This window comes from Sarcophilus harrisii, chromosome 4, assembly GCF_902635505.1.
Source record: "Sarcophilus harrisii chromosome 4, mSarHar1.11, whole genome shotgun sequence".
NCBI classification, from domain to species: Eukaryota; Metazoa; Chordata; class Mammalia; order Dasyuromorphia; family Dasyuridae; genus Sarcophilus; species Sarcophilus harrisii.
In genome coordinates, this window is record NC_045429.1 from 452,471,831 (window position 1) to 452,490,658 (window position 18,828).

Below are 18,828 nucleotides of genomic sequence, written 5' to 3' on the forward strand. Positions count from 1 at the left end.
AGGAAAAGAGAAAGCCGGGAGCTTCTATTTTACTACTCTGAGGTCTCTTCTTTTTAAGTTTTTCTCTTTCAAGGGAGAGTCCCAAATCCAGAAACAGGACTGCTACCATAAGTTCTGGCATGATACCTGCTTTTGAGTTCGGGCCAGGAGGACCCCCAAGAAAGGAGTCAAAAATCCTGGATGAGCCCCCAGTTGCGTAGGACGTGCAGACCCTTATCAATAATTCCAGAGCCTCAGAATAAAGTGTAGTAAAAATGAAAGTTTATTAGTTTTCTTGAGAAAGGGTACTCTGAACACCAAAGATAGTGTTAACAGAGAAGTGCACCTGTGTGTTCAGTAAATCAGATTATATAGACCCTAACCACAATCACTTCCCCCTTAACCCATCTGCTGGGGGGTCTCAGGAGGTACAACCTATTTGCATAAATCTACCCCAGGACAAAAGCAAAGAAAACAATGGATGTTTTTCATAATATATCTCACCAGATGGTCAGGCTGCATCTTCAGCCTCCTTCCCTTTTAGTTTGGAGATCTTAACAACACTTTAGTTTTGATCAGAGGAAGTATGATAACGTGGTCATGATGAACTCTATTATTGGACAGGATACAGGATGTTGAGGGCCCTTTGGAATGAGAGAGACTTTCCCAGCATAAACATCCCTTTAACCCTGAGAGGACTTCATCACCCCCCTTACTGAGAAACTTTTTAACCTGACCTAAGTTTCCACCTGCATAGAGGTCAAATTGGAGATGTTGAGCATGAAGCAAGAATATGGGGTTGGGGAGTCAGATGAAAACCTATTCTGTCTGTCTCTGTCTCTCTCTTTGTCTCTCTCCCTCTGTCTCACTGTCTGTCTCTGTCTCTGTCTCTCTGTCTCTCTGTTTCTCTCTCTCTCTCTCTCTGTCTCTCTCTGTCTCTCTCCCTCTGCCTCTCTCTGTCTCTGTCTCTCTGTCTCTCTCTCTCTGTCTCTCTCTCTCTGTCTCTGTCTCTCTCTCTCTATCTCATCAGGTCTGATTGAGACCTAAAGCATTATTGATAGGGGTTTGCAGTGGGGCAGGCCAGAAGTAAGCCTGGCCCTGCTTGGGGAAGATAGCGGATCCCCAGATATCCTTGATAGCTGCCCTGCCAAGGTGGTTCCCCAGCCTGATGGCTCAATCCCAGAGGCGTGACTGGCCGTTGTGAGGCTCCAGTGAGATAATGGACGCAAAGCACTTTATGGACCTTGGAGGCTTTTATTATTATTATTACTATTGTTGTTGTTATAGTGGTTGTCTCTGTTATTAGCCTGTGGGCCCCAGGCCTCAGGTCCCATGGAAATGTCCTTGCCTGAGCTTTCGGCTGCCCTTGTGAGGACTTTAAGCCAGGTTCATAGCGGAGCAGGGAGCTGGTCAGTGCTCTGACCCCTGGGAGGGGGCGGGGGGGAGGGGGAGGATTACACACTCACATACCCCTGGACGTTCGTTCTGCCTCCTTACCATTGGGCCAAGTCTGGGCAGCCGCCAGAGCGGTGACTCTCCCTGTCAATGCTGCTTCTCGGAGGCCAAGGCTCTGAAGCTGTCTTGAGAGGCCCCGGCTGCCCCTCAAGGTGGGAATTTGAAGGGTTACTCTGTGAGGATGGTGGGCTTGGAGGCCTTGCCCTGCTCTCTCCCCCAGATAACAGAGGGGCCTCTGGGGACGCTCCAGATGCTGCTGCTGGGGTCAGGAATCTGTGCCTTACACAGCAGTTGCTGGAGGAGGATCAGGGCAATCCAGCAAGGGAAGGAGAAGCCCCCAATGATCTTTAAGATTAACCTGGGAGATCATATGGATCTTGGGGGATTCCAGGAGGCTGTGAATCAGAGACTGCAAGTTGGGATAAAACGTGGAGAAATGAATGCTGAAGGGGAAAGGTCACATTCTTCAGGTCACTTGGCCCGCCAGGTTCCCCCTGTAAAGAATGGTTCAAGTCCCTGGGGATGTCCGCCATCTTGGCCGTGAACCATTAACGTTATTCTTTGATTCTGTCTGGGGGTCCAACGAGCTCTGAATCCGTTTTCTCCAGAATCATCTGAAATGATTTAGCATATTATTTGCTTACATCTTGTTAAATCCAACCTGAAGCCTTTCCCCAATCTGCTACTGTTGTGACACAGTTCTCTTTTATTGTTCTGCCTCAGTTTCCCTAAATTGTTCTGCCTCAATTTCCCTAATTGGTCCTCAGTTTCCTTAATTATTCTGCCTCAATCCCCTTTATTGCAACCCCCCCCTCCGGTTCATTAAGACTGGTATAACTCAGAGGTTATAAATTGTCGATGTGTGAACTCAAAAAGGGGGAATCCAGACTTTCTGTCTCTAGCCAGACACTTTCTTACTTCCCCATTAGTAAGAATTTATAGTCCTACCTCCCAACCTGTCAAAACCAAATTGATGGTTCCTGCCTGGAGATTCTCACTCACCAGAATTTGGACTCCACCCCCCTGCCTTTGTTTAGCTACTGTGTGTAAATATATCATTGAGAACTCACATTTTCTGCTGGATGTTGGATTCTTGGAGACAAGTCTCATTCAGCCCCAGGACCAAACCATGGATCCATTTAGCTCCCAGTAAATCTCTCCCTTTCAAATAAAATATTAAAAACTCTCTAATATCTGTCTTGCCTCAGTTTCTCCGGCATTACACTACTTTGATAACCTGGCCAAGAAAAGGAAGTAACATTGGTCTGGTATGATTCAGCATATCCAAAATTTTGTAAAAAATATATTTTTATGTTTTTTGTTATTCTAAACTTGACAGATCTAACAAACACGATCATATCCATACGCAAAAAAGAAAGAAAAAGAGGATTATTATATGAAACCACAATTCTCTTATTACCTTTAGCTTGTTTTTTAAAATAGTTTTTAATAAATTCAGCATGCTGAAAGCTGTCCTATTTTTCTCTTTGCCCTCTGAACTTCGTACTGTTCTCTTCAGTGCATTTTTAAAAATTCTTCAATTGTTCTCTTTTCTTTTTCCTCTTTTTTCCTAGAGAATGCTGCTGGACATGGAGTCCAGAAAATACATCTTCCTGAGTTCAAACCTGACCTCAGATGCTTAACCAGTTTTGTGAACTTGGGCAAGTCATTGTAACCCCATTTGCTTCAGTTTCCTCATCTGTAACAGATGAAAGAAAAAAAATGGCAAACTGTTCCAGTATCTCTGCCAAACAACAGTAAAAATAACCACCACCACAACCACAACCCAAGTTTACCTGATCCTTTAATTGGAACCCTTTAATTTACAATTCTTTGCCACTACAAAAAGTTCTACTATAAAAGTTTTTGTCCTTTCCCTTTTTCTTTGATCACTTTTGGAGTAATGTCTAGAGGTAGCATTTTTATATCAAAGAGTGATTTAAACTCTTTAATGACTTTGTGTATATAATTCAAAATTTCTTTCCATGATGACTAGACTCATTTATACCATTTATATCATATAAATTATACCATCAAGATATATATGTGCCTTCCCTCTCTAAGGTCAACTTCTCCAACAATTGTAATTTTCTATTTTTTTAAAAATTTATATTCTCTAGATGTTTGTGATGAGAATATTGTTTATTTTAAATTTCTTTAATATTGATTTGTAGCACTTTTTCACTTGACTGTTGATAACCTCTATTTCTTCCCTTGAAGACTTTCATTTAATAATCTCATAACCATTTATTTATTTGGGAATTTTTTATTTTATATGCTAAAATTAAGTGTTAATTGGTTCTTTTTATTTAGGACATCAGACCTTTAGCAAGAAAACATCTAGAGAGACTTTTCTCAATTTAGAGGATACTTTTACCTGCATTGATTTTTTTGTGCAGAAACTTTAAGTTTTTAGGTAATCAGAATTTCCCATTTAATCTCCTGTAATGTTCCATAATCAAAGCTTTTTCCCTTATCCATTGTTGTAAAAATATCTCTTTCCATGGCCCTTTAATATATTTATCATATGATTTAAATGAAAATAACTCAGAGTAAAGAACAGATAGATCAAGTAAGAAATCCTAGAAACAATAGGTCATTTCTTCAAACACTAAGACAAGAGAGCATTATTTTTTTTAATTCAGCTTTTAATGTAGCATTTCTATAAGCTCAAATAATAATAATAATAGTTATTATTATTTTTACCATTAGAAGCTCTTTTTTTCTTTTTTTATTAAAGCTTTTTATTTTTCAAATCATATGTGTGAACAATTCTTCAACATTAGCTCTTGTAAAACCTTGTGTTCCATTTCCCCCCCCCTTTCCCCCACTGCCTCCCCTGGATGGCAAGTAGTGCAATATATGTTAAATATGGTACAAATATATGTTAAATTCAATATATGACAGAACTATTTTTTGAAATTGTAGGAAATAGAGATGACAGTTGCCCAGTGAGGAACAAGCCCAGATAGCACCTGCCTAGCACAAATGCCATACTGAGCATAACAACTCTCCAGATGCAGAAAATACATCATGGCCCTGAATCTATGGAGAAGGAAAGGATGTCAAGGCCCTGGAATACCAGGACTTGTGACTGGTTTGGTCACGTATTTTTTGTATTGCCATTCCACCATTTCCCTTTAAGTTTTAGCTCATTCTCTCCTTGGATGTAGTGTGTTTGTGGAAGAATCCACTCTAGTTCTGAAAGGATAGTGCTTTTGCAACTTTTTTTTCTTCCTATGATATGTGAATAAAATGCCTTTTCCAAGGGCTAATTGATTCTATTGATTGATTATTAATAGGAAGCACAGCGGTGGGGGCTCATGAGCATTTAGTGAAATTCCTACCTAATAGGGTTATCTTAATGCTACAGAACATACCCTTCTGGGACAACTCCAACTTGCACTTAAATATGAAACCTGGGATTTGAGCTGGGGGCTGCTACCATGGATTAGAATATCCTCTCCAGTTTTGCTCCCTCAAGGACTCTGAGGATTTTTATACCCCAGATCAGGGGTGGGAGAATACTAATTTTGCTTTGATTAACTCTTCTAAGTCCAGAACTGGGTTCCTTCTATCAGTAACCTCACCCTAATAATTAGTGACCATTAGATATCTCTGATCACCAGATGGTAACCAGGTAATGATTATTTGTCCAATCATCACCAAAAAGCTTTGAATGATTAATCAGTCACCTCAAAATCCTTTTCTAGGGCTTCTTTCATAATATCACTTATTTTAAACTGGTCTCTTCTGAGAAAGTGAAACTGAAAACTTTCTCTAGAGCTTCCAAAGCTCTACTCTCTGCCCCTGCCTTTGAAAACCACAGAAGTTTTGGATCACTGAAAAGACTGGCCAGAGGTTTTGCCCATTAACCCCAGAGGTAAGTCTGGAGCTGTTTTTTTTAGTTAATTTTTATTAATTTAAAATTTTATTTTTTAAACTAAAAATTATTTTCAAAAGAAAATTGACTTCTCTCTCTCCCACCTTTCCTGACACCCACATTAAGGAAGAAAACTAGCCCTTTGTTACAAGGCTTTTGCATAGTCAGGCCAAAAGAATTCCTGCATGAGCCATGTCCATAATAATATAAATATACATATATGTATATACACATAATATATATATATTCTGAATTTTCCCCCTCTCAGGAGATGGGTAGCACATTTCACCACATTCAATCATTAAAATTCTAAAATCTTTCTAAGTTGTTTTTCTTTACAATGTTATTATTTTGAAAAATATATATTAAATCTGCCTTCTCATCCTCCTACTTTTCCATCCTCATTGACCATAGGAATACTCCTTCCCTTAACCTCCTCTCCCTCTAATTCCCTTTCTACATCTTCCTTTTCCCTCCTATTTAACCATTGACTTAAAGACCTTTCTGTAGCCCACTCTAGGTGTGTGCAAGTCTCCACGTGGGAGCGTGTGTGTGCACACTCATTCATTATTCCTTCCTCAGACCAGTTCAGAGGAGAGCGAGTTTCAAGTGTCAGTCGCTTGCTCTTCGCCCTTCTCATTCAAATAGATTTCTACTTTTGAGACCCTTTCATCCTTGTTTAATCCTTTTATTATTCACTAATTTTACTTTTTTAATGTTTCTTTTCACTCCTGTGTTTGAACTTTTAAGCTTCTGTTTAACCCTGAACTTTGTATCAGAAAAGTTTGGAAGTCTATTTATTAAAAGTCCATCTTGATCCATAGCATTATACTGGGTATCGCTGGGTAGGTTATTCTTTCCTGTAAGTCCATATGCTTTGCCTGCTGAAATGTCACACTCCACGTTCTCCACTCCTTTATAATTATGGGTGCTAAATCATGTGAAATTCCTGATTGGAGCCCCTTGGTCCCTTGCAATCTTTTTTCTTTGACCAAAAAGCTCTGGATTTTGGCTATGCCATTCCTGAGAGTTTTTATTTTGGTGGTGACCAACGTATTCGTTCTATTTCCAATTTGGCTGCTGATTCTAAGAACGGGGGGAAGGGAAAGTATTCTTTTAAATATTTCTAGGCTCTTTTTGTTAAACATGATTTTTAGAAAGTCCAATGATTCCTAAATTTTTTTTCCTTGAAGCTGTTTTCTGTTTTTGCCATGAGAAACCTTATATTTTCTACTGTTTTGTTTTTGTTTTCTTTTTTAGCCACATGACTTTTTTTTTTAATAAATTATTTTTTGTTTATTTAATTAAATATTTTCTATTTACATGTAAGCAATATTTTTACAATCGTTTTTTAAATGTTAAGTTCCAAATTCTTTCCTTGCTTCTGGCCACTCTCCCTTCCTTGAGAATGTAAGCAATTTGATTTCAATTATACATGTAAGGTCATACAAATCCTATTTCCATATTAGCCATGTTGCAAAAGAAAAAACAATATAAAACAAAAAAAAGAAAAATTTTTAAAAAGTATGCTTCAATCTGAATTCAGGGTTTATCAGTTCTCTCTCTGGAAGTGAATAATATTTTTTTCATCATGGTTATTCTGGAATTTTCTTAGATCATTGTTTTGATCAGAGTTGATCATCCTGAAATGGACAAAAGACTGGCTCCCTCATCCCTGGGTCAAGAGGCCTCAGGCTTATAGGAAAATGTTGCTGAAACTAAAGTAAGGGAAGTGTTATGTTCAGACTGGACCCCATCCCCTGGCTCATGAGACCCTAGATTTTCCCAGAAACGGTTGAAGTCCCAGACTTTCCAAGAAGTATGTACCTAACGGAGTCAGGACAACATTGCAAAACATGTTGACAAGTTCCGTTGTGTGCTCACTCCCATCCAGACATTTCCCTATTGTAAACGAGAAACTGTATCAGGGATTTCCGAAATTTGTAACCGCAAGGCTGTACCAGGCATTGGGAGCCCTAATTTCCAACCAGAGACTTATCTAAAACAGGTGAATTTCAGTTGCTATGATTCCTTCTTCATCATCTCCTCATCACGATTTCAGACCAACGATGTGAAGCTTGTCCAAGAGATCAGAGAGATGGGAAAGAAGTTTTACTTTATTAGAACCAAAGTGGACACTGATTTGCATAATGAAAAGAAGTCCAAGCCCAAGACCTTCAAGAAGGAAAATGTTCTGCAGAAGATACAAAAGAACTGCCGACATCATCTTCAGGAAGCGGGGATTGAGGAGCCACAAGTCTTTTTGATTTCCAGCTTTGAATTAGAATCCTATGATTTCCCTAAACTGAAGGAGAATTTGGCAAGAGAACTTCCAGAGTATAAACGCCAAGTCTTTTTTTCGGGCCCTTCTGAATATTTCTGAGGATATAATTAGCAATAAGATGGTTTCACTTTGGTTTTGTTACTTTATGGTATGAAAGTTGTTAGGCACGTGGTCCACTCTCTTTTCCAGAAATGTTTTTAATGAAGATGATATTTCTCTATTAAAGCTTCATTTGAATGTTTGTTGAAGACTATTTGGAGTAGATGATGCATCTCTCCTTAAGATCTCCCAGGCCTGTGGAAGAGCTGAATACCCTGATCAAGTCCCCACATCTGTTGACAATTAAGAAGGATGAACGCATCAGTAGGAAACTTTTGAAGGATACTGAGATATTCTGTTCAATGAAGGGCATTGGCACTGAATGCTTCATCAGAAAGGTTTTCTATACGTATTTATATTTCCTTGAGACAGTGGCCAATGATAGCAAAATACTCCTCAGTAAACTATGGGAAACCACTGTTGGAAGAACACTGGACAAACATGGGCCTTCTGGGAAAATAAAGCAGCAGGTAGACCTAGAGCAATGACCTTTGGCAGGGCTGGCCAGGCCCATTTCCTTCCAGACTTATTAATCTGAATTCGATTTGAATTCTAATGGGGGAGAAACCATAGAAACTCTAATCATGGGTTAAACTGTTGATGGCTATCTTCATATTTCATTTCCCTTATATAATTATATATGTATATGATAATATATGATTCCCTTATATAATTTCCCTATATAAAATTGATCATATATAGCAAGCACTTAATAAATGGTTGTTATAAGAAATGAGGAGGAAGTCAGTTTCCAAAAAACCTGGGAAATCTAATATAAACTGTTGCAGAGTAAAATAAAGTGAGCAGAACCAGGAAAACACTGCACAATAAGCAATATTATAACAACGACTAGATGTGAAAGACTTAACTAATCTGATCAAGACAATGATGCAAGACAATTCTAGATCCATGATAAAAATTGCTTTCCACCTCCAGAGAGGAAATGGATGAACTCGGAGTTCATATTGGAATATAACTTTTTCAAGTTTCTTATTCTTGGGTTTTTGCGTTTTCTTTTGCAACATGACTAATATGGGAATATATTTTACATGACTTTACATGTAATCAATATCCCATCTCTTAGCTTCTCAAGGGTAAGAGGGAGAAAATTCAGAACACAAAAAATTTTTAAAGAATGAATGTTAAAATTTTACATTTAATTGGGAAATATTTAATGAAATAAAAAGATTTTCTTTAAAAATAGAAGAAATGATTGGGGGAATGGTTTCAGAAAATAACACCCGTGAAGGCCTATAGAATCTGAAGCAGAAACTGGGAAGAACTAGGAGTTCATTGTACATGGTAAGAGCAATATTGTGATGATGATCAACTGTGAATGACTTGACTACTATTGTAATGGTCGGGCTAGCTTTCTGGAGGTCCTCCGGAAGGGCCTTGGTCTCAGCAGGATAGTCACCACGAGGATGGCAAGAATAGAGTCCAAAGTCTTTATTGTCTTCTTCATAGTCTGGGTCTGGTATAGACTGACCCACTCTGAGTCTGACCCAATCTCCTCCAGCAGTCTGACATCTGCCAGTCTCAACCAGTCTCACTCCAAGTCTGACTTTGTCCCCAGTTTACATAGCCTACTACTGAGTTTAAGCCAATCTAAAGTGATTACATCATTATATCAAACTACAGCGATTATATCATTATATCATACTAGATATATGTGAACTAGAGAACTATTATCTCATCAGTTCCACTGAGTTAACACCTTCTTTCAAGTAACTTCTCTAAAGTTCGGCCCTCTACATACTGTGATAAGTACAATGACCCAAGACAATTCCAAAGAATTCATTATGAAAAATGCTATCCACTTCCAGCAAGAACAAATGAATTCTGAATGTAAATGGAAGTATAATTGTTTTAGCTTCTTCATTTTTATTTTTTTGGCAACATGGCTAATGTGGCAATATATTTTGCGTCATTTGACATGCATAATTGATCTCATATGTTTGCTTTTTCAATAGGTGAGGGAAGGCCTAGAGGGAAAGAGAGAATTTGAAACTCAAAAAAAAAAAAATTAAATGCTAAAAATAAATCAAATAAATAAAAATGCTTATTGCATTGCTTTGTTAATTTGATATCGTCCTCATTTTGTTTCTTCAAAGGCATATCATTTCTTTGAATAATGACTTTTATTGATAACGTGATCCATATTTCCATGCATCCCTTCCCACTTCTCCTCCCAATAAGCCATACTTTGCAAAGGAGAATAAATGAGAGAGAGAGAAAACAAAGTTCAGTAAAACTAACAAAAATGCTTTTTTAATATGTGGTGTTCCATACTCACAAACCCCCACATAAACAAAGGAAGGAGAAGATAATAGCACATAACCACTTACCTAAATTCAACAATATGTAATGTCACAGCTACAGATGTGGAGCTACTACTACTACTACTACTACTGCCACTACTACTTCTCCTACTACCACTACCACTGCTACTCTTACTACTACTACTACTACTACTATGACATTTTAAAGTTTGTAAAATGTTTCATATATTAACTTACAACAATTCTTCAAGTGCAATTATTATTCTCATTTTACAAATGAAAATGCAGCTCAAAGCAATATTATGATTTGCCTTGGATGACATAGCTAGTTAGTATCCAAAATACAATTTGAACTCAGGTCTAACTGACTTTAAGTCAAACATTCTATCTGGTACATCACATAGTTGGGGACATAGAAAGTGGGAAGGGGAGAAAAACCAATAAGGAGTTAGGAAACACTTTTAAAAGTTGAAGACTTTAAAATCTTATTTAAAGATTCAAAAAAGTTAGAGACAGTTCCCTATTATCTTATTTTCTCCTCCCATGAATTGGTTCTAAGTAACTTGATCATGGGATCTGAAATGGAGTTCAAAATCAAGGGGTAAGGAAGAGAAAAGGAAGGGGAAAGAAAGGGAAGTGGGAACTGGAAAAGGAAAAGAAGAGGAAGGGGAAAAAAGTGGGAAGCAAAGGGGAGAAAGGAGAAGAAGGAATGAAAGAGGAGAGGAAAAGATCTTTTCCATACTATTCATGCCCTTGCATTTCTGAATCATTGGCCCAGAATTTGTGTTGAAAAAAATTTTAGAGGTCATATCCCCTCTACAACCTCTTCTTATCCAGCCTATTTTGAGACCTAGGAATGGGGAACTCATCACTTTGGGGGCAGCTCATTCATCTTTTGGACAGTTTTTCCTTATAAGGAGAACAAAGATTTCTCTTTGCTATTCCTAATCTCTGTTCCCAGAATCCATCTTTCACATGATGATCCTTGAAGTTACCTTTTATGCCATCTAGAAATCTTTAAGCTCCAAATCTCTTATTTTTTTCAACTTCTCTCTCAATGACATGGTTTCAAGCCTCTTTGTTACCCTGTTTGTCGTCCTCTTAGTATTTTTCATTTGGAATTTCATTTGGAAATGCCCTTCCTGAAATGTGGCAAGCTTTGGTGTACAGCATTCCAAATGGGACCTGAGCAGGGTAGCACTATCACCTCTCTCACTAGGGACACTATGTCATCCCTAATTTACCCTAAGATAGTATCGGCTAATATCAGAAAAGGTTCACAGGGCATTTTACATTGCAATACTCCAGTGCTCCAGTCACTTAGGATTTTATTTTACGGTTCTCTGCTCTATATTTTATGCTTCTCCCATCCTGGGAACACAATGAGGTTAGGGACTCGGCTTTACCCCATGCTTTTCTTTTCCTACTGCCTACCTCCATGCTATGCACCAATAGGACTTTGCTAAATGGTTGCTTTGCTAAATCAACTGCATCGTCCATTCTTTTTATGCTTGGAGATAATGGAAACACCTAAGTGCCTTCTTCTTGCTCTTTTATAGGCGTTGTCCTGCTAAACACCATCTCCGTTTTTTTTTTCTCTTTTGATACAGTTGATTTTTTTATCTCATGCATCACTTTATGTCTTGCTATTAAATTTCAGCTATTTGAATTCATCCATTACTGTAGTCTGCTGTGAACTTTTTAATCTGTTTAATCAGCCAGTGTTTTAGTTATACCTTTTAGTTTTTTGTCAGATATAAATGTAATAAATATGGCATCTCTGCCTTCATACAAATGTGGCTCAAGAGTGGTCTTAGACCCACATCTTGCACAGTAGCCCTCTCTATTTTTGATAAGCTTTGTGTTTCTCTCTTTCTCTCCTTCTCTCCATCTCTCTGTCTCTTTTCTCTCCCTCTCTCTCCCTTCCTCCATCTTTCTTTCTCTCTCTCTCTCTCTCTCTCTCTCTCTCTCTCTCTCTCTCTCTCTCTCTTTCTCTCCCCCCTTTCAATCTGGACTGATTGACTCACCCCAATTTACCCTTATATTCCTACAGTGGGAGAGCTGGCTGTGGCTACGATAATATGATTATAATGTCTCTTTCTCTCAGAATCTCAGGCATAACATTGGTGTATCATGAGAGAAAGTCAATGTGGTGAAGGACAGAGCCAGATTCACTCCTATTCTTGACAAACTAGGTCCTGAGCCCCCATTGATATATTTCCCATTGACATGAAATTAATTTCCAACAAGATAAAAGCAGGACTGATTATATTTATTCAATATAAAAAATCAGAATAATCAAAATACGACAATCCAATCATAAATCCGAGTCACATTGTCCCACCAGAGCACTCAAGACTCATGGTGAAGAATGGGAACAGTGATAATAGCTAACATTTACAGAATGTCCATTGTTTGGAAGGGAGTATAAAGTACTTCATAATGATCTCATTTAATCATCTCAACAACCATGAGAGTTGGGTGCTATTATTATCCCTCTTTTACATATAAGGCCAGAGGCAACGAGAGTTCCCCAAGGTCACCCATGCCCTTGCCCACTTATAATCCCCACAGGCAGGGATGCTGTGGCTGGAGGATCTCCTAGTTCAGGAATTCCTAGTTGCAGGAGGCTAAGCTGATCATGTGCCCTTACTAAGTTCAGCATTAATGTGCTGAAGGGAAAGGAAAGGAATTCTGGGTAAAGATTTGTTGGGTCTGTTGTAAATAAGGGGATTCCTATTCATGCATACTGTGGTATTCTAGGATTGTATATTTCTGACCATAAAGACAGACCAGTCATTGATGCCTTGAGGTTATATTGGGACCTAAGGTCAATAGGAGTCAGATGAGAGGGCCCATGAGAGCCCTTCCAACTGTGAAATTCTATAAATACAATGGAGACCATAACCAATTTGAATAACTGAAAGATTAACTTTTGGGTCTCTAACAATGAAGACCTTTAAGTCTTGGGATCAGAATGAAAACAGAATTGTGTCTAATGTTGTTTACAACATTATTTTGACCTGTGGTGATCTTGAAGATCTCCAGTGGGCCTCGAAGTGTAGTCCAAAGAATGGTTGGGGGTCTCTGAAACCCTTTCAGAGAGTCTACAAATTCAAAATTATTTTTTATTTCTAATATGGTAAATAGTTATAAATATAACCCACGTGAACAAAAACTCTTTGAACAGATCCTCGATACTTTTTTTTTTTTAACAACATGAAGATATTGAGAACAAAAGTTTGAGAACCACTGATCTAATCATTTCACAGATGAGGAAACTGAGGTCCCAAAAGGTCAAAATCTTGCTTAAAGACCCAGAATCATTAGTAAAATTCAGCTGCCTTGAATGCTTGCCATTCAGTCAATAAACATTCATTAAGTGCTTACCATGTGTCAGCCATTGGCTAAGCACTAGGGATACAAATATGAAAAAAGGCAGTCCCTGTCCTCAAGGAGCTCACAGTCTAATGGAGGAAGACAACACACACTCACACATACACAAGCTGTTATGGTTTGAGGGTGGAATGGCTGGGGAAGGTCTTCAACAGAGGAGCAGGACGGTTCAATGAGTGCAAGCTGTTAAAAAAAAAAAATGAAGATCTGGTTGTCCTGGGAGCTCTCTTTAAATGGAGGCTTTGGGAGGAGTTCTTTACTCTACCCTTCAGTTCTCCAATCAGAAGGACAAGAAGTCCTAAATTGCTAATGAGACTTGGGTACCAAAGCTGATTCAATCTCCCGGATGATGATTTTTCTGATGAAGAGCTTTCCTGGGGGCATGGGAGATTCTAATCCAATAATTTTCTCATGACTAAATTAAAAATCCTACACCGGCACAGCTGAACTAATCTGCCATTTTTTTTTCCCTTTCAGGTCCCTTTACAATTTGGTATCATTGAGGCAATGGATACCACCCTCATTCTTGAGACTCTTAAGAGCTTACTCCCCTACTTTTCAACATACTATGGAATATAGCCAATAAGGATGGTGGTCTCTTGCCTGGAGATGTAGTTATGGAAATCCAGTCAGCCTTGCATAAGGGAAGTCTAAAAGAGGTGCGTTTCAGGATCGAGGAGACACTGGAAATGTTAGAAAATGCCTCCTTGAATATTGCTGTGATAGGGGAGTCTGGGTCTGGAAAGTCCACTTTCATCAATGCCTTTTGAGGAATTGGGCATGAAGAAGTGGACTCTGCAAGCACTGGAGTAGAAGAGACCACCACGACGGCTATTCCCTACGAGCACCCTAAATACCCCAACATGAAGCTATGGGACCTGCCGGGCATTGGGATCCCTAATTTCCATCCTGACACTTATCTGGATCAAGTGGAGTTCGACTGCTATGATTTCTTCATCATCCTTTCATCTTCTAGATTCACAGCCAATGATGTGAAGCTGGTCCGGGCAATAAGAGAGAGAAACAAGAAATTTTTCTTTGTTAGAACCATGGTAGATATTGATTTGGATAATGAAAGGAAGTCCAAACCCAAGTCTTTCTGTAGGGAGAGAATGCTGCAGATAATGAGAGAAAACTGCCTGAAAACCTCTAGCCCCAAGTCTTCCTGATTTCTAACTTTGATTTATCTGATTATGATTTCCCAAAGCTGGAGGCAACCCAGCTGGCTCCCAAACGCTACACCTTCGTGTTGGCCCTGCCTAATGTTTCTGAGCCTACAATTGAGAGGAAGAAGGCCATTCTACGGGCTTCATTATTAATGACTTAGATACATTGGATAAGTGTCTGAAACGTTATGGAGACATTTGGGGGTGGATGATAAATCTCTTTTCCAGATGGCGCAAAAGTTGGGGCAGCCCCTGGAGAAGATCAAGGTTTCTGTAAAGTCTCTGGATTTGCTAGCACTCATTAAGGAGAAGAACGCCATGGAAAAGCTCCTAAAATTGGTTGAAGGCTTCTGCTCTTTTCAGGGAGGCCCCCTGGGTGCTGGCTTCCACTTTGGAAAGACCTACTTCTTACACTTGCACTTCCTTGATGCCATGGCTGCCGATGCCAAAACTCTCTGCGGAAAATTTTAGAAAGCTGTAAGAGGATGGAGAGATGGAGCCATCGGACTTGAGAGAGTAGCAGGGGGTTCGAAAATCTTGGGCAGACTCACGAAGACAAAGACCAAAGTCAGGAAAAGAGATTCTAAGTTTAGGTGAACGGGTAGATTCCTGCTCCTTGAATTTACTCAGCCTGGTCTGGGAAAACATGGATTTCCCCTTTTGTCAGACAAGTGATATTGATGTGTCTTTCAACAAGATTTGGGTGATTAAGTCCCTGTAACCCCCAAACCCATATCTCATTATAATATTCAATTTTCAGTAAGAGTTGATCACCACCCTCAGGAGCACCTGTTCTTTTAAGGACATATAAATGCAAGCCCATTGCCAGATTTTTGGCATTTGAGAGGGCCGCTAACCTCTTTTATTAATAACGTGCTAGTATTATTAATAAAACTATTGCAATATCTCTTGAACTTATTAAATATTGATGAGGTCTAGATTTGGGGTTCCGTTTGGTCAGGGGACCAAATGATGAGGTCTAGATTTCAGGGTTCCATTCAGTCAGGGAACCAAATGATGAGGTCTAGATTTTGGGTTCCATTTGGTTAGGGAAGCAAATGATGAGGTCTAGATTCAGGGAACCAAATGAGGAGATTAGGGTTTCTGATGATCAGGGAGTTAAATGATGAGGTGAGTGGCAGGTTCAGGGTTCAGGGAACCAAATAAAGAGGTTTGGCTCCCCTAAATCCCCTTGGGATTCGGTACATGGGTAGGGAGTTTTGAGAACTCCCCTTCTGGCAGCGCAGAGGTTGTTCATAATTAGGAACCCGAAAGGCTAGATTGATAAAAAGTTTATCATAGTCATTGGGAAGTCAGCCTTTGCTATGCATGAACAGAAAGACTGAATTCCTTAGTGGCAAGTCCCAACAGAGAGATATAAAGTAAGGTCCTGACAGAGAGATATAAAGTCTCATTAGGGAAATAGGGGAGGATAAAGAGAGGGTAACGCTGAAAGAGAATATCATCCCAGCAGGCAGAGGCCTGCTATACCAGGAAGAGAGATCCCTTGGCATATTAGATCCTCTGCAAGGAGAGAGTTTAAGATTGGCTCTTTTATAATAAAAGCTTTTGGCTATAAGCTGAGGGCAGTTCTTAATAGGGCTGAGTCCAGCTTGAGTTGAATTTGAATAGAATTGAATGAGTCTTTTTAATTCAATAGGAAGCTTAATCAGTAGTGAGTATTATCAATGGGGGTGGCGCCCATTTCTCAGGATCTCTTCCAGAGGCCAGGATTCAAGGAGAATCTCTCCTGCCAGGAGTTTTCAGAGAGTTTCGGGGCTTCCTTCAATATTACTTTTCAAAGCTGTCAGATGAACACTGATGTTAAATGCATTCACTTTTGTTTCATGGGAAGTTTGGGGTAATTAAAAGAACTTTGTGACCATCAAGCATCGTCTATTCATTCCGCTTTCCTCATATTCCCTTTTGGGCAGACACGATTTAAAATAGGGTGATGGCTGTGAGAGCAACAAGGAAAGTTTGGGTTTGAGAACTATGGCAGTGAAGAAGCGAGAGGACATGCAAGGGGATCAGGTGTGCCAGGGGCGGTTGCCCTTGGCGATGAGGTCTTACAGCCCCCAAAGCAGTCAGGAAGTTGTTCAGTTGGGTCCAGTTCTTTATGACCCCATGGCCCTTTGCACCCCAATACTGACTGTGGGATTTTCTTAGCAAACTCCTGGAGTGGTTCCCCATTTCCTTCTCCAGTGGATTAAAGCAAACAGAGATAAACACCTAGTAAGTGTTGGAGGCTGAATTTGAATTCAAGTCTTGACTCCAGACCCCGAAGGACTCAAACTGTCCATTAATAAGTGCTTGGGAAATCCTTATTGACCGATTTCTGATTGGAGGCAGTGATCTGCCGCCATCTTCTGGGTATTAAAGAAACCGCAGGATGATGGAGGGAACTGTTTGCAAATTGAGTTGGTCAGACCCAGGTTTCAGTCTCCGGATTAAGCCATCTAATGAATCAGAGCCATAGCAATTCCTAAAGGAAACCTGGGTGAGTCCCTTTAAGACATAAAGGAACCCCTGACACAATATATATTACTTTATTTCTTCCTTATACTTTTAAGCCAAAAAACCCAAACCAAGACAAATTATGAACTTGTATGAAGGTGGGTTTATCCTGGACTGAAAAGGGGGATCACGACAGGATCTAAATCAGAGATTTAGAGTTGGAAGAGACCTTGGAGGCCATCTCGTCCTACCTTTTTATTTTACAGATGTGGAAACTGAGTCCCTCAGGAGATTAAGGGACCTTGTTCAGAGTCGCAGATAGAACATGACAGAGCTGGTATTTCAGCCCAAGTCCTATAACTTAAGGTCTAGCCCTTTTTTCTACTTTCTACCACAGTCATTTCCCCATACTGGGCCAAAGGAGGGTGAAATTTCCTAACTGATGCTTCTCGGCGCTTTCAATTTTGTGAAACACATTATATTCATCACCACAATTTAGACCTCTGAGCAACTCTGTGAAGTAGGTATGACTGGTGTTATTATACCCATTTTGCAGACAAGCACACTTGGGTTCACAGAGACAAAAGTCTTGGCCAAGAATCGCTCAACTAGTGTTGCAAGAAGCAAATTCTGACCCTGAAATTTCCTGATCTCAAGAACCGTAATCTAACAATTGTACAAAACTGCCCCTGTACAGGATAAAGCTTGAGCTGGTGTTAGCTGTTGGTGAAGATCCAAACCCAAGATCAAGGCTTCTTAACTAGTTGTGTGTCCTGGATCCCTTTCCCAGCAATTAGGTGATACCTAGAGGCTCCTTCTCACAATCATGCTTTTAAATGTATAACACTAGATGTTATCTGTTAAAATACTAAAAAGAAAATCTATTAGATTAAAATAAAAATGAGACTTTTTTCATCCAAAATCATGGACATCCTGAAATCTATGCTTGATTTCTTTAGTTATGATTCCCTACCATAGATTGTGACAAATCACTTTTACAAGGTGGAGATAATTCCAGAGATAGAGGTTTGCAGGAGCTGATCTCAGTGTATCCCTGGCCCTATGTCTGGAATTATTAGGGCCAGGGATACACTGAGATCAGCTCCTGCAAACCTCTTAGGACTCAGAGTTAAAATTTTGATATGAGCATTTATTCCTCACAAATCAACAAATGTTACAAATCAGGGCTTGGTTTATTGTTTTATTGATTTCCTAATTTAAGAAAATGATGGATAAATATTATTTGTGAGTATTAAATTTATAAGTGTGCTGTGTGTATTTTGTCCTGAGAGAGCTGATTATTAAACATTTATCAGCACACTCCTGGACAGAATAGTTCTCAAAACTTAACCTGAAACCAGTCCTTGTCACACCTTGAGCCTTATATGGAGCAAACGAAGGTCTGTCTGGGAGCATTTTTTTCTTTGCTTTGTACATTCAACAGTGATCTTTCTCTTTCCTCACCCCTAGGATCATGTTTTTCATATTTCGGAAGCCTAGTCCAATGACAAGGAGGCAGCCAAGTGGCACCATCGTGCACAGAGCACAAGGCCCAGAGTCAGGAAAACTCATCTTCTTCCTGAGTTCAAATTTGGCCTCAGATACCTCTTAGCTGTATATCCTGGGCAAGGCACTTTCCCCTGTTTGCCTCAGTTTCCTCATCTATAAAATGAGCTGGAGAAGAAAATGGCCAATCAGGCAGTATCTTTGCCAAGAGAACCCCCAAAATGAGGTCACAGAGACAACTGAAAAATGACTGAACAACACAATGACTAGATTCGTGTGCTTGGAGTTCTCTTGGAGATCTGGTTTGAAGTCTTAAATTTT

At 39.4% G+C, this 18,828-nt stretch overlaps 1 pseudogene; it reads left to right on the top strand.

The window, feature by feature from the left end:
- Nucleotides 1-5,231: 5,231 nt before the first annotated feature.
- LOC100924412 lies at nt 5,232-15,865 on the top strand (annotated as a pseudogene).
- Nucleotides 15,866-18,828: the final 2,963 nt, after the last annotated feature.